Source organism: Suricata suricatta, chromosome 14, assembly GCF_006229205.1.
Source record: "Suricata suricatta isolate VVHF042 chromosome 14, meerkat_22Aug2017_6uvM2_HiC, whole genome shotgun sequence".
Lineage (NCBI taxonomy): Eukaryota > Metazoa > Chordata > Mammalia > Carnivora > Herpestidae > Suricata > Suricata suricatta.
Genome location: NC_043713.1, coordinates 1,723,427 through 1,747,150, shown reverse-complemented (window position 1 = coordinate 1,747,150; position 23,724 = coordinate 1,723,427). Strand labels below are relative to the sequence as shown.

The window sequence follows — 23,724 nt, the reverse complement described above, 5'->3', positions numbered from 1 at the left end:
GCTCAGTACCTTGAGCATCTGACTTCCGCTCAGGTCACAGTATCGCGATTTGTGGGTTGAGCCCCGTGTCGGGCTCTGTGCTGACAGCTGGGAGCCTGGAGCCTGCTTCCGATTCTGTGTCTCCCTCTCTCTCTGTCCCTCCCCTGCTTGTGTTCTCTCTCCTCTCAAAGATTAATACTAAAAAAATAAAAAAGAGCCAACTGCTTTTGAAGATGTACTTCGATGTGGTTACTAGTGACCTCAGCGGTCTTTCAGGCTTCGATGATAATGAAGGGGTAAGAAGAATGCCCAAATCAGGTTAAAATGAAAATATCACATCTGTGCAAATAATTAATAGCTCTTTCTGGAGCACGGTCAATGGGGAGGAATACGCCTATAAAACGTCCTTATGAAAATCAATTCAACTTACACCATCACAAAATTAGATCTGATTTTTAACAAAAATCATTATTCAAACTTTATCCTGAGATGAAATCCCCTGTGTTTGATTAGAGATTTTACCTTTGCTTATTTTTGTATTTGTCTAACATGTTTATATTTTTGTTTTTATTATCAGTATCAGCATCTACCTACAAATCTGATGGTGTTCTGAACATTCATTTGAATGAAAGAAATGTGGATAATGTTATAGTAGATAACAGTACTGTTTTATTCATTGTATACCCTTAAGTTGGGTGTGAGTGAGTGTGAATGTGTGAGTATGCCTATGAGTGAGTATGTGTATTTTTTTCCCCAAATACTTCTTAAGTTCATCATTTGGGCAAAATCACCCAGACTGATGCACCTCCTGAAATCTAATTCCTTTGGAGTCTGCTCAGAATCGCTTCCAGTGAGCATGTGCTCAACATGCCGGCGCAGTGCTGGGTCCAGGTGGTCTGGATGCCAACAGACGTGCGGGAACGCAGGCTCTGAGGCCCGAGACGGGGGCAGGGGATGCGGCCCAGAAGCTCTACTGCACGCTGAGTCCTTGCGGGTACCTTCCCTCCGTCTCCTCCTAACACCGCGAGCTAGGAACTCCCTCCTTGTGGGTTTGGAAGGGGAACTGTATGGGGTCAGGTAATTTACTCAACTTCACACCAGTAATAAATAATGAAGCCAGAGTTCAAACCACGATTTGCCCTGCTTGAGTAATCCTACACCCTTTAAGAAAAAATAGAATAATTAAATAGCCGTGGAGACAACACTACACAAGTGGATGGCAAGGGGGTGGTTTCGGTAGTCCCTCTAGCAGATTATCAGGAGAGACTGCCACTGGCTGACGTGTTCAGAGCTTCATGCACAAGGCTAGTCCTAGAGGAGCGTCCACGCAGGTAGAAGACGTCTTCTCTCCTGTGGTGAATGTGCTTTGCATTTCATTTTAAGACAGTAGCACATGTTTCCCTGATAAGGGCACCTGTACTATATTCACTTGAGGACATTTTTGTTGATGTGTAGTGGACACGACGGTGTGACGTTAGCGCTGGGCGCCCAAGGCAGTGGCTCAGCAACTACCCAGTGCTCACTGCAGAAGTGGGGTCGCCGTCTGTGACCGCACAATGCGATTACGGTATTACTGTCTATATTCCCTAGACTGTGCTCCGCCCCCAATAGTGTATGTATTTTATCACTGGAAGTGACATCTCCCTATTTTGCCTTCCCCTCTACTCCCTCCCTTTGGTGACCACCCCATTACTCTCTGTGTTTAAGACCCATTGTTTCTTTGTTTGTTTGTTTTATTTTCTAGCCTCCACATGTAAATGAAATCCTATGGTATTTATCTTTCGCTGTTAGAGTTATTTCATGATGCATAATACCTTCCAGGTCCATCCATGTCACAATTGCAAGATTTCGTTCTGTTGTGGTAAGATGCCACAGTTCACATATACTGCGTCTTTACCCACGTGCATACTGATGGGACTTGTTTGAGCAAAGGAAGGAGATAGTCCCACGTTAGGGCCGTTCTGGGGGCAAGTGAATGGCTTCCTGCGGAAACAGTGAGAAACAAGGGTGGCATGCTGGCCCAGGACCTTGAGCACTGAGCTGAGACACATAAAATTTTCCTGTAGGAACTTAGTTTTACAGGGTTTTTTTCAACTGAAGGACCAAACTGACTCCATGACAGGCTTCAAATAAGCCTCAGAAACTAGAAGGCCTAAGTCTGTTTCCCCTGGTGAGACTCGGCAGCAAAGGGAAGAAAACAATGCACCTGTTGCCCGAGCAGATACCACCCCCAGCCCGCGCCAGTATTCCCGCTGTTTAGTGAGCCCACCTACTTTTAAATTAACCAATCACCCTGCGCCGCACCCACCTCTGCCAATGTGCCACCCAATCACCTTGTAATCCCACCCCTCACTCCACCCTTCACCCCACCCCTCGCCCCGACCGTAATAAAATCCCTGCTCAACTGATGGTCGGGGCTCTCAGCACAGATCCAGTGCGTTGGTGAGGTCTGAGAGACCGAGCTTAAGCCCAAATAAACGCCCTTTGCTTTTACATTCGTGACTCGGACTCCTGGTGGCCTTTGGGGGAATCCTTGATCTCGGCATAACACACCCAGGTTATTCCACGGTCGTACCATGACATAAGGGGGGTTAGGCCCTGAGATCCTCAGAAGGAACTAGAGAGCAGACCCAGGGATCCGTGGGAGACCGGGCGCGGCCGATCACAGCCCCTGTGGAGAGGACATGGTGCCTGGGAACGCTGGGGGTGAACGACCCAGTGGGTGCCGGACCGGGCGAGGGCGGCGGGGCAGGCACCTGTGTGGCTGAGGAGACCTTGAAACTCCTCCTGAAATTAAGTCATTGGGAAGAAGCACTGGTGTTCAGGATAGGATGAAGGGTCCAAATTTGACCCTGGGAGGGTGTGAGCCTCAGCGGCAGGGACCTGACCTCAGTGTAGGCTTCCCGGGGTCTCGGGGCCCCCAGGGTGGGAACCCTGACTCGGCGCTCCCGTGCACTGAGGTGGTAGCTTAAACCTCCGGGATGGGAGGCTTCTCTCCCAGGAAGACAAGGGGACTTGGGGCACCGCCAACGGCTGGAGAACTGGACAGGGGTGGGGGGAGCAGGGGAGTGGGCCGCGGGCCCCAGCCCCGAGAGGGTGTCCATGTGGCGGTGCCCACAGGAGGGCACATGGCCCGAGCTAGCAGGGCTGGAAAGAAGCCGAGAGGTGTAGGAACTGAGAAGGACCGTTAATTTGCTCCCTCTGTGACCTGGCGACCTCTGGGAGGGAGTTTTAGGAGAGTGATGGAGAGCAGGCTGGTGGAGTTAGGTGCCCTTGGCTGGTGGTGGGCGGGTCACTGGGGCTGGCCCGGGGTCCGAGACAACTGCCGGCCCAGGGACAGAGCAAGAGTAGCCATGGCGGCGAGGATCAGCAGGGGTAGAGGACGGGTGCTCTGTGCCCTCCCCGAGTCTGGAGGCCGGGACTTTGAAGGCAAATGTAAAGCTAAAGGGGACAGAACTGGAGAATCAGTTACTCAGCGTCATGCAGATACTGAAGGAGCAAGAGTGTGCAGAGGAGAAAGGGCCGATGGACAGATTACCCTTTGACAGACAGACAGACATTCTTCTACCAAGGCCGATAAAGGGACTAAACGCCCTGCCGGTGCCTAGTGACTTTCCCGCAGAGGGAGAGTGATTGCAGTGCACAGCGTGGTTACCTGTCCTCTGGGTAGCGCAGCCAGAAGTCCTCAGCGGAGCGGGCGAGAGGGGGAGAACGTGCCGGAGTGCAGCACAGACCTACTGTGTGCCGAGCAGAGAGAGGCTCCGTGGTGGACTCGCCCTGCCTCCTGCCGCAGGAGCCCCGGTCCTGGTGGAGTCAGGACCCCCGTGCCCCGTGCCTTTGTCAGCAGGGTCCCAGTGAGGCGCCGTCCACATGGGGACCGAGAGCTGCCATACTAAATGCTGGCCGATTGCTAGGGCATTGATTTAGTCAACAGGACAGAAGTCAAGTGGGCCCAGGAGTCTAGGGCCTCATCTGGGATATTTTAAGTCGTTGATTACAACACCTGACTGGGGAGGAGTCTGTTACTTTCAGTGAGTGCTTCGGGGTTTATAAAGCACTTATATACCCTTTAGCCCAGAAAGTCAAACGTAACTGTAAAGAGGCTAATAGGCTGACTGAAGTCAGCTGGATCTGGTAATTTGAGATCACAGAGAAAACAGAGTAGATTCGTAGGAAGAGTCAATTAAGGGGCTGCGCTCAGAGACGGGACGCCTTGAGTTTGAGGGTGTGGGTGGACTGATTAATCCAACTCTGAACCCGCCGGCAGACTGGCCAGGACCGGGTTTCACGGGCCACGAAGTTACCTGCAGCCGAGGAAGGGCTCGCCCGCCCAGGCGGGGGCACGCACACTGGGGAGGCGCTGACGGTTGTCAGGTGCTGGGTGTGGGTGTGCGAGAGGGCGGGGTCCCGGCAGGGAAGTCCTCGCGCAGGCCGGACACGACGGCGCAGGCGCATCGGCGGGCTGCGGGTCACGCCGCGCTCCAGGGGCCGGTGCTCCCCGCGCATGCCCGCATCCGCAGCCAGCTCCGCGGTCCGGGACCAGCACGGAGCCGCCCTGGTTCGGCCCCTCCAAGAGGGTCTTCTCCAGCGGGAGGGGCAACAGGGCAGGCCCTGGGTCAACGGGGACCTTGCAGGAGAGGAAGGGGCAGTGCGGCTGGTCGGCGGAATTGATGCCAACACCGACTCATTTGTAGGGTCCTATTACAGGTTGAAATGGGCTCCGATGTGTGATCCTGTCTTCTTCTGCTTTGCCCCTGCCCACGCTTGTAGTCTGAAGACAGACATGTTCACGTTTGCCTCCTCGGATTGTTCACATAATCATCGCCCTGAAGAGCAGGAAAGAAAAGGTGAGAAATAGCTCTAGACCGCAGAGCGCCTGCAGAGGGGCGAGGAAGGAGCCCGGGGCCGCGGGAATCCTTGCAGGTGGCCTCCCGCTCAGGGACTGTCACTGTGACTTTCCAAATCCATGAACATTTGCATAAAACTAATCATGGTGAAGGGGTCCCTGATTCCTGCTCACAGCATTCTCTGAACGTGTTTTCCATGGAAAGAGGTAAACTCCTTCTTCTCATCAAGAAGCTCATTCTGGGGCTTTAAAAAATACATATTTTAATTTAAAATTTGAAAACAGGAGTTGAAAATATGTGAAGTCACTTCCTCATACATTAAGGCTGGAGTTCCGTAATTTTCCTAATAATTTTCACATGACTAATGATTTTATCAGGGTAATCTATGCGTCTACAGATTTATTGCTGATTTCCACTAGAGGGATTTTAGACTCGAATGCACGCACACTGTACAATAAGGCCAGATCCGTCACTGCCGGAGGAAGGTCCCCGGGACGCCGCGGGCCTCACGCACACGAGCCCCGCCGGCCGCCAGGTCCCCAGCGCACAGCACACTGTGCGGAAATCCTCCGCGATCATCTGCGCTTTGTTGCGAAATTCCAGGCTCCTCGTTCAGGCGAGTGAACCGCATCCACAAAACGTGGCTTCCCTGGCGACTCCCTGGCCCTCGCCTCTCCGTCCTCACCCGTCCGGTGACAGGACCCCGGCAGCACCAGGACGTCATCCTGGACGACGTCACCTCGTCCTCCCTGTTGTAAGAATACCTAACAGAGCATGTAAACAACGAGCTGGAAACGGTGCCACAAAATGGCCCTCCTACGACCCGGTAGGTGGAACAAAAATCCCTTTTCTGGCGTCTGCACCACCAGCAGCTGCAGGCTGATGCACTTGGCTTTCTGTTGAATAGAGGCTGGAGCCTAAAAATAGACACTGACATTTGTTGGAAGCCGAGGCCTGCTGAAGTTTTGCGATTTAGAAAGTTCCCTACTCGCCATCAATTAAAACCTCGCTGCTGCATGAATTATTCACCGTAGTGCACGCACTGGCAGGCCTCTCGGAAATATTTATTGCAGCCAAATGGCAGAAGTGGTGACATTCAAACTGATAAAGATAAAAAAGTGTTCCACTTGGTAAATACAAAGAAAATAGGCCTCCGAGCACGCCGGCCGGGGCACATCGTGAGCCACGCCGGAAATAATTGTAGAAATATTTGCAGAAATAGTTCTGATCCCGATGCACTTGTAACACATTCGATGAGGGTTTCTTTGAGTCCTGGCTTTAAAAAATCAAAGAAATATTACTTAAAGCAAAATGCCGGCTACCACAGCCGTAGGTACGCAAACACAGACCTACACACTTAGAAACTCGCGGGTCTGATGGAGTGAGCAGCTGCGCACGGATCACCACACGACTTTGTGCGGTCCGTGCGTTTTACTAAACGAGATTTAGAAAGACCAGAACCAGCCAAATGCTCTTTCTGGGTCTGAGATTTACTGTTGTTACCTCTGTGGTGACTTTCAGCCCTGTCATCTGCTCGGCCACCATCCTGTGAGTGGCCACACCGCAGGCTGCTGTCGGGATCACCACAAGGCTCGGGCCCGGCGCCCCGTGAGGCGGAGCCCGGGGCCGGTGCCGTCCGAGGACGTGGCCACAGAGGCCCACGCGGCGGCCCGCCTGTCTCATGGTCGGAAGCTCAGGCATCAGCACCTCCTTAACCTCCGAGCCCCCCAGCACCAGGGCAGCAGCTAAAAATTGCTCCAAAGAGGCGAAGGCAAACGGAAGACCACATTCAACAGTGATAACAGCGCTGTCGTTAAAGATTGATGAAGACGCAATTAGAGTCCGCGCCCAGTCTGGAGCGACGCAAGCCGGCCCTGCCTCCCATGAGCTGGAGCTCAGCAATAAAGATAAAAGGTCATTACCTTCTATTGACTTCAGTCACGACAAGTGCATTCGCCTGATGGGGGCATGTATTACGTACAAAAAACTAAATTAAAATAGCATTAAGGGCTGGCTCAAATTCACATGAAAAGGGAAATTTAAAAGGAAGGACAGAACAAATCACAGGCTAGGAATAATTTGATTTATAGTCTTTTTTTTTTTTTGGACAAAAATACTCTGTTGCTCATCACGATTGACCCTCGACCTTTGAGGAAGACTGTGCTGCCTTAGTAACCCGTGTGGTCCTTCAGAAATAAGACCAGCAGCTCGTATCGGAGAATACACTTACAGGCATACTGTCCCCCAGACAATCCAGTAGTTCTTGGCTCAGCCTAAACAGCACACATACAGTTGTGAGAATACATAGCAAACATTTCCGTTTTGTAGATTTTAAGGATGGTGTTGAAGCTCATGTAAATAGAAGACAAAATGGGGCGTAACATACTGCGACCGATTTTAGCGTCTCACATGCTGTGTTTTCAACTGGGAGTTTGAAGCTATTTATGCTGAAGAAGCGAGGCCACATGTAGGAAGGCGTGTTTCACACGCACACGTGTGTGTTTCTACACACGTCTACACGGCCACGGAAAGTCACCCGACGTTTTCTGTCCCAATACCATTTATGTTCATTTTATTTCCTGAAAGGCTCGCAAACCTAATTTACCAACAATTGATATATTTTTGAGCTTTGTCACTAAATGAATAAAATGCATAGTGTCTAGACTGAAGAATTAAGGAGTAAGTTTCCCAATGACAGAAACTTGTTGGCCGCTCTGTGCCGCGGTAAACGTCACGGTATTAAAATTTGTCTAACTGCTATTTTCTTTAAAGGATGTTCGGGTTATCTTTTCTTACAGTAACATAAGTTACTGTCTGTCTTTGTTAAATAAATAGCACTTTCCTGCCTTTGGGTCCCTGAGGACAAACAGAACGGGGAGCCTCGCGCCCCGCTGCAGGCACGGGCCCGGGCGGCGCGCCCTCCTTGATGAAGACGGTGTCAGCACCACCGAATGAGCCACACGCCCGGGCCTGGCTGTCCCCAAGCCCAGAGCGCTGCTTCACGACCTCGGCAGCGGGAGACACCGAGCATCTCGAACCCGATGTTCTGCGTCACAAACAGGAATTTATTTCTGCCCCACTTCGGGCCGCCGTTGCTGCTGTTGCCGCGGCTCACAGCCCTGCCCCGAGTTTCTGCCTGAAGCTGCCCAGAGCGAGCTCGGGCACCGAATTTCCCCCGATCAGCGTCCCTGCCCGGACTGGCGTGTCCTTCCTCTTAGCGTCTGGTGTTGTCTCTCACGAGGAGGTGATCATCATACGTGCACACACAGTAAATACCTTAACCCTTCCCGTCAGCTAACACGCACCAGGAATGTGTCTCCATTAGCGTGACCGTTTTCTCGGCCGAAGCTGGAGCGTGTGCACACACCACCTGGTGTGCGCCAGTGTCTTTGGATTTTAAATATCCCTTTTCTATAGGAAATTCGTCTTTCTGAAAACACATGCTCTGTGGACTGTGTGGAGCAATCCTGCCATATGGTGGCAGCATTGCACCAACGTGTGGCGGGAGCCGGCGCCTCACACCTGACACAGCACGGCGGGCGGCAGGGCTCTGGGAGCGTCACGGGCACACACAGGACGATTCCAGGCGAGCCACACACAGCTGAATCCACGGCATTTTTATAGCACAAACCTAATGGTCGGAGTGCGGTTTAATGTGAGTCTTATCTGTAATTGCTAAAATCAACACGCGGCATGTGAGTTACACTATTAGCCAAAAAATCACAATCTTCCTTGGCCCGATCTTTTCCTTCATAGGTTATTTCTTATATTTCAAATACCTCTGAGGTTTCTCAATGGAATAAAGATCCAGCAGCCTTTCCATCTTCAGCTCCTGGTTACTCTCGTGAGGAAGGTGACATCCACCAGCTCAGAGCTGCAAGAATATTGAATTTGCATTTTGGAAATCCTCAGCCTGATTTTCACTGCTTGACGGGAATAATACGTATTATCTGGGAATCAGTCCTCTGGGGAAGAACGGAAAAATATTTCATAAAAATCTCAAGATGCCTTTCCTCCAAGTGAGTGTGATGTCGTAGGACCAAACCTGTATTTTGGCTAAATAAGCTCTACAGCTAAGGAAATTCGTTGAAAAGGGAATATATCCATCAGTTTTTCTTCACTGTGTGATACCTTTTCTTTACACAAGTACAATCTTAGAGGATATTTCAACTGCACACGTTTATCATCAAAAACAATATTTTCAGAGACCGCGTCAGTTACAATTGCCCATTAGCAATAATTAAGTCCTAGTGGAAAGTGTTCTTGAGGACAGTGACCTGATGGGTGGGGTGACGGGGTTGACCCCAGCCTGTGCGTGACCGGGTGTGTGAGGGGGGGCCCTCCAGCCTGCACCCCGGGGACGCCCTGGAGCGGCCGAGGGGCTCCGGCCACAGCCGCCCACCTTCCCCCCCGCCGCTCGGTCCTGTTATTTATCACTTCTCCCAGCTTCTCTGTAAAAAGAGAATGGAGAAAGAGGAGAATTTCCACAGCAGAATGCTCCAAACAAAGACAGTTCAGGGCAGCAGGAAAGGTAGTGATGCGGGTCCGACCCCCACCCACAGGTCCCCAGCAAACCGGGCACATTCACTGTCTCAAGGACCCCACCCACAGCGGCGTTTGCTCACGGAGTCACTGTTTCCTGCAAAGATGCAAGTTGTATGCCATGATTTTAGCCGTTGATATAATTGCAGTCAAAATGCAATATAAGGTTTGGCTCCTTGGAAGCCTAACAATAATTTGTGTTTCTGTGGAATATTTCAATGTTTTGAGCATTCAAATGTTATAAAGTATAAAAATTTGAAGAAAAAATGGAAGCATTGGAGTCAGCTTCTGTCATAAAAAAAGATTCTTTTTCAAATTCTAAGTCCTTGATCCACTTACAGGGGTCCAAGTAAACAAAGCGGCCGTGGTGGTAACAGAAAGGGCGTCCTCAGGGACGGAGGCTGTGGGGAACGCAAGCCCTTCCCAGAGGGTGTGCGGGAACCTGGAGAATCCGAGCCAAGCGGGAGCAAGTCCCGTTTTGTTTACTGTGGCTTTAACCCGGAGCATGGCGTGCGGTGACAGGGAGGTGACCCTGGAGGAGCCCACGCTCAGTCCAGGGCACCCCACCGCCCCGGCCCTGCCCAGCCGGTCCCTGCAGCCGGGCTGATCGCCGCGCTCACGGTCTAACGCCGAGGGATCGGATCCGGCGTCTTAGAGAGACCACAGAAGGCTTTGACGTTTTCTAAACTTCTTCACATGGACTCTGCCTTGTCCTTCGGGCTCGGGCCCCCCCTCCTGGGCTGGGGGGTCTCTGATTCATCCCGATGGTTCGAATTTCTCCGCCGCCCTGGGAATCACATCCTTCCCGAGCCATCTGGACAGCGGCAGTTCTGGCGATGAGCTATCGCTGAACACACTCCCGCGGTTCCTGGCTGCACCACAGCCCGCGTGCCTGGGCGATCTGCAGACGCGTATTTTCCAGCCTGAGTGTGGCGAGGAAGGAAATGAGTGCAATACGGATAAAAGTTGGGCATGTTTACATGAGAATTATACGTGATATACACAGATGTGTCTACGTGTTATATTCACATATCCATAGATAAATAAAAGCTCATCATAATATACATATACACACTTACAAAGAAAATATTACAGACATAGTTTGCATACATGTGGCCTTACCAATCCTATGCATATGTGTACATTTGTATGTACACTATATATAACGCACTGTATATAATGTAAAATATGTTATATAATAAGTTGTAATAATATTACAATTATGTGAAAGAAGAAGAATATGGCAACATGATTTGAAATATTTGTGAGAGGGGAGGGGCGCCTGGGGGCTCAGTCGGTTGAGCATCTGACTTCAGCTCAGGTCACGATCTCACGGTTTGTGGGTTCGAGCCCCATGTTGGGCTCTGTGCTGACGGCTCAGAGCCTGGAGCTGCTTCGGATGCTGTGTCTCCTTCTCTCTCTGCCTCTCCCTTGCTCACACTCTGTCTCTCTGTCCATCTCAAAAATAAATAAATAGTAAACAAATTTGAAATATTTGGAGAAGAGATATGATGACTCACCGACGCATTCTTGTACTCCACAAGTCTGAGTGAAGTGTCCACCACTTTCTTGTCCTTGAGTTGGAAACTGAAGATAAAATAAATGATAAATGGTCCCTGAAATCATGGAGCCAAAAATATACAGAAACAAATGATTATTTCCACCTAATTCCACAAAACATACTTAAATTACATTTGTAGTAAACATAAAAATAACTCTGATGTAGGTAAGAGTCCTTCATATTACCGGCATTTTGGCAATAAGGGTGATTGAATTTCTTTATTAAATAATTTGGATTAATTTTTCAAGAACACATACCTCGGTAAACTCAGGAGGAAAAAAACAGCAAGAGTTTGTAATAAAATGAACAAATGTAATTTTATTTGTTCTGCACATATGATGTAGTATCTGCATAAAATCCTAAATTTTCGGTCAAGGGATGCAATGTCTCAGATCACAAGAATACAGGGTAGAGGTTCACAAGTGGCGTCATTGGGATCTTCTGTTTCGTGGGTATTTAACACTGTACAGTTAAACTCAGTTATGAAATACTTTAAACCAATATATTTTTTTAAATCTGCAATGTTCATTTTCTGTCCCTTGCTAAAGTCTGCCTCTATGTTTTCTTTTTCATTTCTTCCCTTCCTACCTGCTGCATCGCAGACCAGAGTAAAGATCCTATGTGGAGTCAGGACATTGGGGGCTTAATCTTAGTTAGCATTAAAATCATGTTGACCTGAATTCTAAGTTCCTGTTATCTTCCCTGACACACCAAATCCCCTTTTGAGAACTATTTTTTGGTCGTATGTTGTTCCCAGTGTCCAGATCCTAATTGCATGACCATCAGGAGAGTGATATACAGTATATTTAAAGATCACATGTTGCTGTAAATCTCGGGCACAGTGACGTGGTTTATAAGGCAAATTACAACTCTATTGGAACCCTTTAAAGCGATTAAGAAGGTTCTTTTTGTTGACTCTTTTTAGCCACTGTAGGCAATAATAAAAAAATAAGGGTGGATAAAGAGTAACTAATGATGGAATAAAAAGAGTTCTAAGATTAAGAGACACAGGCATCTTCCTTTCATTTTGGTGAATTTACTAAAGAAATCAAATACTCTTTCCTGGGGTTTTACCTACGACCCGTGCCCTTGACCCCCTGCGTTCTGCAAACAACAAGGGGCAGAGCAGAGGCACCCACGGCACTTGGCGCCTGAGTCTCCTGGAGGGTCCTGTCGCGAGCCCCTGCCGCTCCCACCCATCACTCTTGCTGAAGACAGGCCCCCGACCCAGTTTTCAAGTGTTGGATCTCAAAGGCTAACCTCACAACCACTGAAAACCCCCGGCATTTGAGTTTGTCCTCCTGGGGGTAACTCTGTCCCCCAAATGAGGGTCAGCGAGAGAGAGTGAGGGTCAGACACACACACACACATACACACACACACACACACACACACAGAATCTGAAAACAGGCTCCAGGCTCTGAGCTAGCTGTCAGCACGGAGCCTGACGTGGAGCTCAACCCCACAAACTGAGAGATCATGACCTGAGCCAAAGTCAGGCGCTTAACTGACTGCGCCACCTAGGCGCCCCAAGAGCTTGGCATTTGTGAGCTATGCATATTTTAAAGTTTGCTATGGACTCATCATTAGAGTGTACAATACGGAGGGATTTATTTCCTGGTGTTACCTATCTGAAAAATAACCCATTTTATGGATTTTCTATCTTGAAACCAATGAATGCATTTTGCTTAAAAAAAGGTCATATAAAAAAGTTGAAATGGTTACATATATTTTTTGTCAATAGGTATTTTTTAATCTGGCTTATGAAATCACAGGATAACACTTCAAATGTTACCCTTTACTGGTAATGACTATTCCGATGTTGGGGGAGGCAATGTGAAGTTTAAGGTGACAGGTGAGTTACTACTGTCTTGATTCTATTCCATTTGACAAAAGGGGCAAAGAGAGATGATTTTCATGAGCTGATATGGTAAGAGTAATACTCACTCATCAAAAAACATATCCATCTAAAAATAAGCCCTGAACACACCATAGGTTCGCGACACTGGAAACTCAGTCCTCTGTAATTCATTAGTAACATGTTCTACAAAATTTCTTGATTTCTGTTAATTTTCCATTTCAACTCAAAATGAAAAATTCAATGATAATTGACCAGTTCAGTAAACAATGGCCAGGAGGACTTTGGAACGTTGATCGATAGGAGCAGTCCTCTGCATCAGATTTCCCGGAGCCCCTGTAGAATAACTAATACAATTACACATTGATGGAATGCCACTGCTTTTTATGATGGGCAAGGAAATCCAGTGTGGACGCTGTGTGTCTATGTTCCAAGCCAAGAGTTGTGGGGAAAATAATACGCCATCCGCTCATTGTTAGCCTCGACTAGACAGCTCTCCCAGAATTTCGCTTATTTCTTATTCCATTGACTCAAACAGTGTCATGAGGTGAAATTATTATGGCTGAACTCTTGACGTTTAAGCTCAGGGGGAGGGGCTCTGGACGCCCATTGGCAATGTGGTTGGGACCTCGGTGCCTGCCTTAGAGAGCCCGAACATTGTGGCATCGACGGTGAGCTGGTAACATCTCTCTGGCCCCCGCCCCTCACACACCGGTGCCTTCAGTCACCCGGTCCCAAAGGGCCCACTGTACACAGCCTGCTTTTCTGCTGATACGATGTAGGCACGAAATCATCAAAGCCCCCGTCTAGCAACTTCAGGGCTCAACCAGGTTTCCTATGTAGACCGGAGTTTGTCATTGCAAATATTCCACGAATCACTTCAAAACATTGGGTTTGATGAAGGCGTGTGTTGATATGTGTGGCCGGGTTGGGCTTGACATTGTCTCTTGTCAGTCTACATCCTACAGTGGGGTCACCCAACGGGTTGGTCTCTTGGAAGAAGGAAGCAAAACTAGTCCCCGGTAGCCAGCCTCCACTGCCTGGGTAAACAGACCTACACCTATGGCTTCTGCCTCTTTCTGCAAAATTGCCCTTCATTGCCCGCCATGTAGAACCTGAATCCACAGAAGGCACATCCCACGTTCACCAAAGTGCATTAAGGAGCTTAGAAAGGAGCAGTGTTCTGATAAATACAACTCAAAAATGAAAATAAATGTATGCATTTTTGCACTTATAAATAAAGAGTTCAACATATGTCTAGAAGTAAGTGGTTTACTTCTGGGATGGGCATACGCCGGGCCTCCCGGTCCCGATCCCCGGGACGAGGCCTGCCCCTCACGGGCACTGCCTGGCGTCTCTGCACATCTTGCATGCTTGGTGTATCCACGTGCAAGGGAGAACCTTGTTGCTTTTAAGGCACCTTCTCAGCAGGTGGCTGCACGCTCGTTTCCCACACCTGGGGTCACCAAAGGAAACATCTCGACAGAAACACACCCCATCACAGTGTGAATGTGAATCCAAGGCATCATAGGCAGCATTCACATGCGCTGTGATTCTCTGAGCCCTGGCGCACACCCTGTTACCTCGCCTTAGAAGCAAGTACGGACCAACGCAGCCGCGTCTCCCCCTGGAAGGGTGCGTCAGTCTGAACCCAGCCAGGAGACAGAGCCCGGACCGCGGTTTGTGGGAAAGTTTAACATGAAGCACAGTTACCTGGAACAGGAGGTGGAAGGGACCAGGAGGAAGCTAGAAAACAGGAAGAGAGCACCCGAACCGCAGATGTGGGGAGGAGCCACTGCCCCAGTGCAGAGACAGCAGCACCCAGGACATCGGATGAAGGTGCAGCATGACTCTCGGGGAACCTGGGGCCGCTGGGGCCCCTGGTGGCAGGACTTGCCAGAAACTCGCCCTTTGACGCTGATGGAAATCTGCTGCCCCACGTACTGGGCAGACTCGTTCAGCGGAGACCTTCTCACTACAAGGTCACCTGGCAGGTGTCGGGAACTGGAGGGCTGAGGGGGGCGGCTGACCACGCACACATGTTGCCCAGAGCACAGGGGCCCCAGGACAGAGCACAGGGGCCCGCAGGCAGAGCACGCCGGAACCAGGAAGGGAAACTCTTGTGCCTGCAGTGTCTTTCCAGCATTCTCTACAGACAAAACCAGACACTCTACCAACTGACAAAGGAGCACTATCTATCTAAGCCCTCCCCCCCTTACACAGAGAGCCAGGGAAAATGGATTTGGAGCAGAGACACAAAACATGAATAACCAACACTAGCAGTAAATAGAAAGCCACTTGTCACTTTTTGTCTCCATGTCTCCATAATATTACTGCTATCTTTAGATAATGAACATCCAGTGAGCACCTTTTGAGTGCCATGCAGCACGCTGGGCATGGAGGGCAGATCCGTGGACAGGGGCCATGCCCTCTGAGGCTTGCAGTCCCTGTAGGACAAAGATCTAGAACAGGCAAGCCGGGCCACCGTTACAGGAGTGCGGGTGGTGATGGGTCCCCCCGCCGAGAGAGGAGAGTCGGCGTAAAGGCAGTGAAGTCTTTTACGACAGCGCCATGTTTGAGCAGGGGCGGGAAGAGTCAGTTGGACATAACTGGGCACAGAGTAGACGGAAAAGACCCTGCAGATCCTGGGGGTGGCTGCCCAGAGTCAGGGAACTGGCTGCTGGAGTCCAAGAACGGAGGCCGTGGGGCAGATGGCGAGGTAGGCACAGCCGGTGCTCAGGCCTGCAGGGAGAAACAGCGATGTCGCAACAGGTGCCATTTGCAGCACGTTGCTCCTTGGCCAACCACAAGCAAACGAGCTTCTGAGCAGAGTAGAGGCGAGACTGAAACACTGCACTTAACACTATTTATGGTCTTCTCTCCGCTGTTCATGTCCAGGGCCCTTATGTCCATCTGACATCTGCCGGTAGCTTCCTGAGTATGGCCACAGTTTCTCTCCCTCAAAGAGCACACGGGGTCAACTCTTGGCACCCTGAATTGCTGCGTGGGAGGGTGTAAGACTGAGTTCTACATGGTTGCAGTTTTTAAAGGCTTACAGAGTATGGGGCGCCTGGGGGGCTCACGTCTGACTCTTGATTTTGGCTCAGGTCATGATGTCGAGGTCTCGAGTTCAAGCCCCACACTGGGCTCTGTGCTGACAGCGTGGAGCCTGCTCCAGATTCTCCCTCTCTCTCTGCCCCTCCCCTGCTTGTGCTTTCTTTGTCTCTCTCAAAATAAATACACAAACTTAAAAAATAATAAAAACTAAAGGCTTCCAGTATATATTTAAAAATGTGGATATCATCCAGTGCCACTGAAAAGGTTTAGGTAACCTCTATTTTTTTGTTGCATAAATGTTCAGCATCTAGCTCTTGACTTTCCTTGGGGAAACTGACCTTATAAACATGTGCGTGTGTGCTCGTTCTCGGCCAAGATAAACCTCTAAATCAGCGACCCCCACACCGGACTTCCTGCAACAGTGGGAATGTTGTACACCTGCACTGCCCGAAACTACCATTCTCCCACTCCGCCTTCCAAAATAAACACCGTGTGTGTGAGTTTTGTCTTGTCTACTAATTCTTCATAGGTTCTCAGACAGTAATTGGTGTGCAGCCTTACACATAACAAGCCTGTGGTTACCATTTGTGGAATTGAATATGCAATCCTCCTGTGAATTCTCCATATTTATTTGAATCTGGGTATCTATTTGAATGTGGGAATTTTTGAGTGTGTTTTCTTAAGAAGTAGCCATTCCCTTATATTTGCAATCATTCACTCAAAAACTATGCTTATTGGGTGCCTGTTTCTAGAACTAGGCTATGCATTAAATTTCTATATAAAGGAAATCTTCATAAATTTATTTTTTATTTTGAAAGATAGATATAGATGGAAATATATATGTCACATTAGTTAATAAGATTCTTTATTAATTTTGGCTACAAAAGTGATGCTAATCTATGAAAGGACAAATGGACAGACAATTACTCTTACAGGATAGAGATGACACCGATATGGCTTCTCTCTCAGCGGGGTGCACATGTGTGGTTGAGTCCGTTACAATCTTTTGGACTACAGTTGATCTCTGATTGGCTCTCAGGCCCCCCGACCCTTAGAAGTCTTTGGCTTTGCACCCAGGCACCAGTCATTTGTGTATCGGGATTGAGGTCCAAGTTCCAATGCTTCTGCCATATTTGTTCCCATCCCACATGCGACTTTGTAGAACAATGGGGCCAAGTTTGCTTGTTCTTCCTGTGATTGGCGTCCCAGACACGGGGCATTCCCTCCAAGTGAACTTTTGAGGTCCCATCTGACTACCCCCACTGTGTTGATGGCCGCCATGTGACCTGTATCGGGAAACACAGCCCCGCACTATCCATTTTGATTTCTCTGCTGGAACTGGGAGTAAGATTTAGGGGCCTGGGTCTTCTTAAACAAAAAGTGAGAATATCACTGATTATTCCAAATTCTCGCCAGAGTTAAAATGGCACATGCACATTTATTTCCCTTGTGGGTAGAGTTGTTGGGCTTATTTCGCCGGTAAGTACACTGATGTCGCTCTCTCTGCACAGCAGTGAAGGCCCTGTCCCCTGCGGTCCTGGGTCCGCGTCCCAGGGCCCCACTGTCATTCTGCAAGCTTCGCGCAGAGGCCAGATCTACTGACAATGGGCTCCTTTAGTGGAGAAAATGAGCATTTTCTTTTTCCCATGCAGAGGTGTGATAAAAAATGTGATGACCTGAACTCTTCACCAGGTCCTACAATATTGGACTAAATACACTGGTGACCCTGGCAGAGACTGTAACTTGTCGGTCAAATAACAATATAGGATGCAAGACCCTCGCTAAATTTGTTTCACACTTCACCAAAATTCATTTCCATGTGAAGTTCTTATTGTTGGTAACTTTGTCAGATCATTGTTTTGACCCATTTTTTTCTCTTCCTTGTGTTGTGTGATTTCCTAGCATTTTCACCATCTGGAATTTTATGAAAACACTCTGTTATTCAGATTTAATCCAGGATGGAACCCAAGACCATTCATATACATGTTGTCCAGGAGTCTGTAGATCTATGTCTGTGGCCCATTTCTACAGCTCCAATACCTGTACCTCAGTATATCCGTGCCTGTGTATTGTAGCTCTGGATAGATTCTGGTTTTAGTACTGAGGTTAAAGTTGACACAAGGCACTTCATAAGTTTTGTAGACTCAGTTTCTAAATCCAGATGTATGTGGACAAGTTTATTATTTTATTCTTTCATAAGTTCCAGTACCATTTCACAATATATTTTTATACAATTATTTCATAGTGAGCTGTAGCATTAAATCTTTATTTTTGAGTTAGGGTTTTTGTTTGTTTGCTGGCTTCCAATTTAAATTTGGGTCAGCTCAGGTGTGTATTCCCCTTTCTCAAGTGACCACGATATGATCCCCAAAACTACGTGAAGAAAATGTCAACACTTGTGACTTGGGGCTCCCATTTCAGGAAGAGCTAGGTATTTCTTGCTCCAAGGAAACAGCCTTGAGTAGTTTGTGATCAGCGGCAGGAAATAAGCTGGCTCTTAAGGAACACTTCCAAGCGCAGGGGTGTGTTGGGCGTCAGGGTGCATGACCCGCCCACCACTCACGCCAGCCCAGAGCTCAGGGTGTGGGAGCTCATGCCCCGCGGCACATGTGGAGTTTTCTCCCATACAGCGGCATGCTAATGCCAGCATGGCACTCGCTATTGCTTCAAGTGTTTGTTCTTTCATCTGCATCTTAATTCCTGTCACTTAGCTTACTAATGACTTCATGAATGATATAAGTGCTATTTTCAAAGAAGTCATGATCTATTAGAGCAGTGAGTAGACTAGGATATTAAACATGGCAAATCCAAGGGTACAAAATATTCACTGAGAGTCCAAGGAAGGGCCACTCTTCCAGCTTGAGTCTGCAGAGGAAGTGAACATTACCCCATGTCCAAAGGAAAGCTGTGAGCAGCTCATCTGAGAAAGGGAGATGCTGGGGAAAGTGAGAGAGACAGAAAGGTAGCTTCTTCCCATGTAATCTGAATTATAGAAAAAGAAGTAAAGAAAAGTGTGGTGTCAGGAAACCATAAGTTGGCTATGGTTGCCATAATATAAAGTGAAAGTGAAGAGAAGAAGGCAAAAGATATGATCATGGAGAGGACAGTATGGACTGACCCAGGTCTCATCGTGACCGTAGGTAGACTACTTCATGTCTGATCCTGACCATGGGTGAACTTATTCATGTCTGATCTTGACCATGGGTGTGTGCTTTACCTTGTAAGAGGCAGTCGGCCTTGAAGGGTGGCTGAGAAGTGAGATGACAGATTCTCATCTAGGTGGATTCTTCCGGCTATTCGGGGACTATTTTAGAAATTAGTTAAGTTGATAATGGATTAAACCGTGGTGGTGCCCTTGGAGGAGAGAAAACAAGTCAGTCTGTTTAAAATTTCAGAAAATAAAACCTGGAGGACTTAGCTACTAATTAGCTACAAAGGATTTAAAACTTGGTTATAATTGTTAGTTTTCAAGTTTGAGGGGAAGGGTAGATCATCAAGGCCAACTGAGAAGAGTTGAGGAGAGCGAGACAGGTGGAGGGATAAAGAACGAATCAAAGGGGAAATATAGCTTCAGAGTGAATTCACTGAGTTTGAAGTAGTTGTAAGCATCAGCATGACAGGGACAAGCCACTAAATAGAGGAATTTGACTCATGGAGGGGCATCTGGGCCGAGTTTGTGAGCAATCAACAAACTAAGGAAGACAGACCCCGATAAGGTGAGTGGATGGAAGAGCTTACCCCAAGAAATCACCCAGTCGGAGGAAGTCAAATGTCAGGAGAAGCAGTGGCAAGAGTACACGGGCCCCCACAGCAGACCCCGGACACTGAACACCTGCTCTAAACAGATCCAGATAATCCCTCCCCCAAAGATCAAAAAAGTTGAGTTATAATGAAACATAGCCAATATTGTCAAGCAACAGATGGTGAGGTAAAATAATGCAAAATAGTATATTCTAGAATCAACCATTAGAGGGTAATAGACCAACATAGTGGAAATAACTTCAGTCAGTGGTGGAGTTGAAAGTGGGGTGGTGGGACCCTGAGAAATAAACGATCCATCTAGATGGTGAGGGAGAGCTCAGCCTCGGAGAACTTAGGTTGGAAAAGGAGGAGAGGGATGGTTAGGTAGAGTCCTGCACAGTGCAGGCGGGCTTTCGTTGGAGGCAGATGGACAGATTTCAACATGGAGATTGAAATCAGAAGGGAAGGGAATATAGACCATACACATGAGGGTTTAGAAATGTCCTTCTCAGGATCTGGGTTTGGAAGCAACGAGATGAAGGGCATGGCCTGTGGCAAAGGAGTGCATTTACTTCTGAGTCTGGAGGGAAGGCGGTGAGCGCTGCAGACGCGGGTGCACTTGCTGGAGAGACAGGTGGAAGTTTGGATGATTGCATCATGGCTTCACTTCCTTCAACTAAGTAAAGGACAAATTGTTTTCTGAAAATGAGGAGTGGAGAGAATGTGTAAGGGACTCCCAGAGAGTGTTGAAATTTGAATTAATCCTGAGAGAAATGAGTTAGCTAACCAAATAAGGGACTGAAAGGCTAAGGATAAAATTGAAAACTCACCAATGTGGACGGTCCAGCCCAGAGGTGGTTCAGATGATGTCTGGTTCAGGATATTCTCCAGCAGGGAGCTGTCCCATTGCTGGAGGGAAAGATTGAGGCCGTCAAGAAGAGGCTGTCTAATCTCTCAGTGTGTTGAATTATTACACTTTCGAGTAGGTCGCCGTATAAGGTGAAAGGGATTTTACAGATATAGTTGAGGTGATTATCAATTGACCTTAAAATAGGAGCATGAATGGAGTCAATGCAGCTGTGCAAGCCCTGCAGTGGAGACAGGAAAGAAAGGCAGAAAGGTATCACAGAAGGATAAGCCAGAAAGATGTGACGCATGCAGCAGGCTCGGTGCTGGCTTCAACGTGAATGATCCCACAAACAGGAAGGGCCAGGAGCCGGAAGCTAGAGGTGGACCCTGCTGAGCAGAGCCTCCCCATAGGGAAGCATTTATCAGCCACAACCTGAATGAGCCCAAAGCACCTTCTCCCCCCAGAGACTCTGGATTTGTGTGCGGTCTGGGTAGCGCTCTGACTCTGGCCTTGCGAGACCCTGGGCAGAGAATCTTCTGGCCTGTGCTGTATTGCTGGCGTGCAGAACTGCAGGATGGTAAACATATGTTGTTCTGCATCACTAAGTTTGTAGCAGCAAACAAACTGCTTTGTTATAGCAGCAGTAGGAAACTAATACATTACCTTTTGTGGAAATCAGTGACAATTATGTTCACGGTGTGTTGGAGTTTTCTGGAGTGGATCCAATGAATAAATGGGTATAAATAAATTGAAGGTGCCACAGGAAAGGTGCAAATAATCAACTGTGGTCTGGGTTATGCAGCAAGAAAAGCTGTGACAGTCTGGGAAGATTAATGAACTGGTGTCTCGCAGACACTGAAAACCTGCTCTAAAGGGTTCTCGATTATCCTTCCGCCAATGCCAATTCTTATTTGAAAATCTTCATTGACTCGCAATTTCCAAAAAATCTTATTTTCATGATTTATTCAGGCACTAAGTGTTTTTCAGTATCTACTTCTAAGCTATCTTCCTGACAGGACGCTGACCACTCTCCAGATGAACCTTCCCCCAGCCAAGGCAGTTGGGGTGGAGAGAATAATTGCCCGTAAATATTTACTTCTCTGGCTGTGGTGGGTCCACATGCTCGTCTTGGCTCATTGGTGGCAGAATGTATTTTAGGCTCAGACACGGGGCTCAGTTTGACCATCGGCTTACTCGGCAGATACAGATAGTACAAGGATGAAAACGTGTTTCTGTGGTTGGGTTTGCCTTCTTGAATTTCTGCTTTTTCCATTAAAAGAAGTGCTTGAGAGGGGCCTGGGTGGCTCCGTCAGTTAAGTGTGTCAGACTCTTGATTTTGCTCAGGTCATGATCTCAGTCTGTGAGTTGGAGCCCCATGTTTGGCTCTGTGTTGACAGGGCGGAACCTGCCTGGGATTCTCTCTCCTTCTCTCTCTGCCCCTCCTCCACTCATGCTCTCTCTCAAAATAAATAAATAAACTTTAAAAAATTAAAGAAGTGCTTGAGCAGCCACCGCCCTCCAGGCGTGGGGTCCAGGACAAGACATGGTGCAAAGCCATGCCAACAGCCATCCTCATCACCTTGGGCTTGGGCTTCGCAGCCTGCAGCACTGTGGGGCTGTTGTTTATAGACTCCTCACTTTATAGCATTTTGTTATAATAGCCCAAACAGCCTCAGACACCTCCTTTGTGAATAGATTATTTCTTCAGCTAGAAAAATCTTAGCACTCTTCATGTTACAGATGACTTCTCTTGTCACCCTCTTGAAAGCCATTTTATCACTAGAATCCAGAGAAAATGCCTCTGACTGCATATTTTGTTTCTCCTATAAAATTAATCTTGATGCATTATCTCATTTGACCATGAAACCGATTCTACGGTGTTAAGCAGGACAGATGCCATTACCTCGACTTTGTAAATAATGAGAACATTAGTGCTCACACAGGTTTGGTCACTAAATCCCATTGGCACAGCCGATCAGGACCATCAACAGAGTTTGGGTCCAGCTGAGCATCTCCTTGCTGGGTGTTTCACCCACATTGGGGAGTCTCTGGAGCCAGATTATAAGCGCCTCCAAGGCTCACCCTAAATATGAGAATTATTATTTCTCATAATACTCAGCCTAGGGCTTGCAGAGAGCAGATGTTTATTAGGTGCTCATTTACTGAAATAACATGAATGAAAGTTAATTTAATTAGATGCAAATAGCTCAGCAGAGTATTTTTATCATCTCCACTCAATGTAGGCTCTAGGACACGGCTTTCTCCACGTGGCATGCGCGTGTTGAACCTTGATTTTCTCCTTCCTGACAGGAGTGTGTCCAGTGTTCCCCAGAAAGGGTTTGCTTCAGATTTCCATGAAGCTACGTTATTACCAACAGTGAAGGGGCTGAGGGCTGAGTGATTCTTGTCTACCTGCCTTCCATACTATGTTAACTGCACAGATTAATCATAATCAGACCCTATTACGGCTGTCTTGTGAATTTCTCATCTGAATTCCACATACTTGATGGGGGCTCAATCGTTATTACCTGTTGGCTGACAGATTGACCCACTGACACTATTTAATTTTGAATCCTGAATTTTAGAGACTACAGAAACATTCTCCTCTAATAGTTGTGCTAGAGCAGAGAGGTGAGAAACCTCCGCTGACACTGAATGGTATCAGTGTTCATTGATAACGGTGCCAATGTGCATCAGAAAGTCTCCCGTTTGTCCTTAACTCCTTGCACTTACAGTTTTATTAAGGGGTTGTTCAGATACCGTAAAATCCACCCGTTTTGAGGGGACAATGCAGTGATAGTATATTCAGAGTTGGGTGCCCATTACCCGCATCTAATTCCAGAACATTTTCAAAACCCTGAAAGAAACCACATTATCTGTTGTCTATCACTCCCCATTTCCGCCCCCTACTCCCCTGGGCAACCAATAATCCACTTCTGTCTTTCTGATTTGCCTGTTTGGGACATTTCACATAAATGGACTTACACGATATGTGGCCTTTTTCTGTGTGTTCTTTCTCCCGTAGCAACGTGTCTTCACAGTTGATCTGGATTGTACCGTTGCTCACTACACTGGAACTTTCTATCATTGGGAAACATTCCATTGTATGGATGCACCACATTTCATTGTACAGATAAAACCACATTTTGCTCATACATCTGTCAGTTGATAGACATCTCAGTTTTGACTTTGAGGCTATTTTGAACAACATGCTAGGAACCTCTGTGCGCGTGTATTTTCATTTCTTCTGATCACACACCTGGAGGTGGGATTTGAGGACTCCTTGCTA

General features: G+C 47.9%; 2 long non-coding RNA genes across 2 annotated transcripts; both read right to left on the bottom strand.

The window, feature by feature from the left end:
- Positions 1–1,694: 1,694 nt before the first annotated feature.
- On the bottom strand, positions 1,695–4,009 carry LOC115278421. Its single transcript, XR_003902879.1, has 2 exons — positions 3,635–4,009; positions 1,695–1,962 (listed from the first exon to the last, which is right to left on the bottom strand). It is a non-coding gene; the product is annotated as an uncharacterized LOC115278421 (long non-coding RNA).
- A 6,241-nt stretch (positions 4,010–10,250) lies between these two features.
- LOC115277657 lies at positions 10,251–23,449 on the bottom strand. The gene is made up of 3 exons (XR_003902461.1): positions 23,421–23,449; positions 10,889–10,955; positions 10,251–10,291 (listed from the first exon to the last, which is right to left on the bottom strand). It is a non-coding gene; the product is annotated as an uncharacterized LOC115277657 (long non-coding RNA).
- Positions 23,450–23,724: the final 275 nt, after the last annotated feature.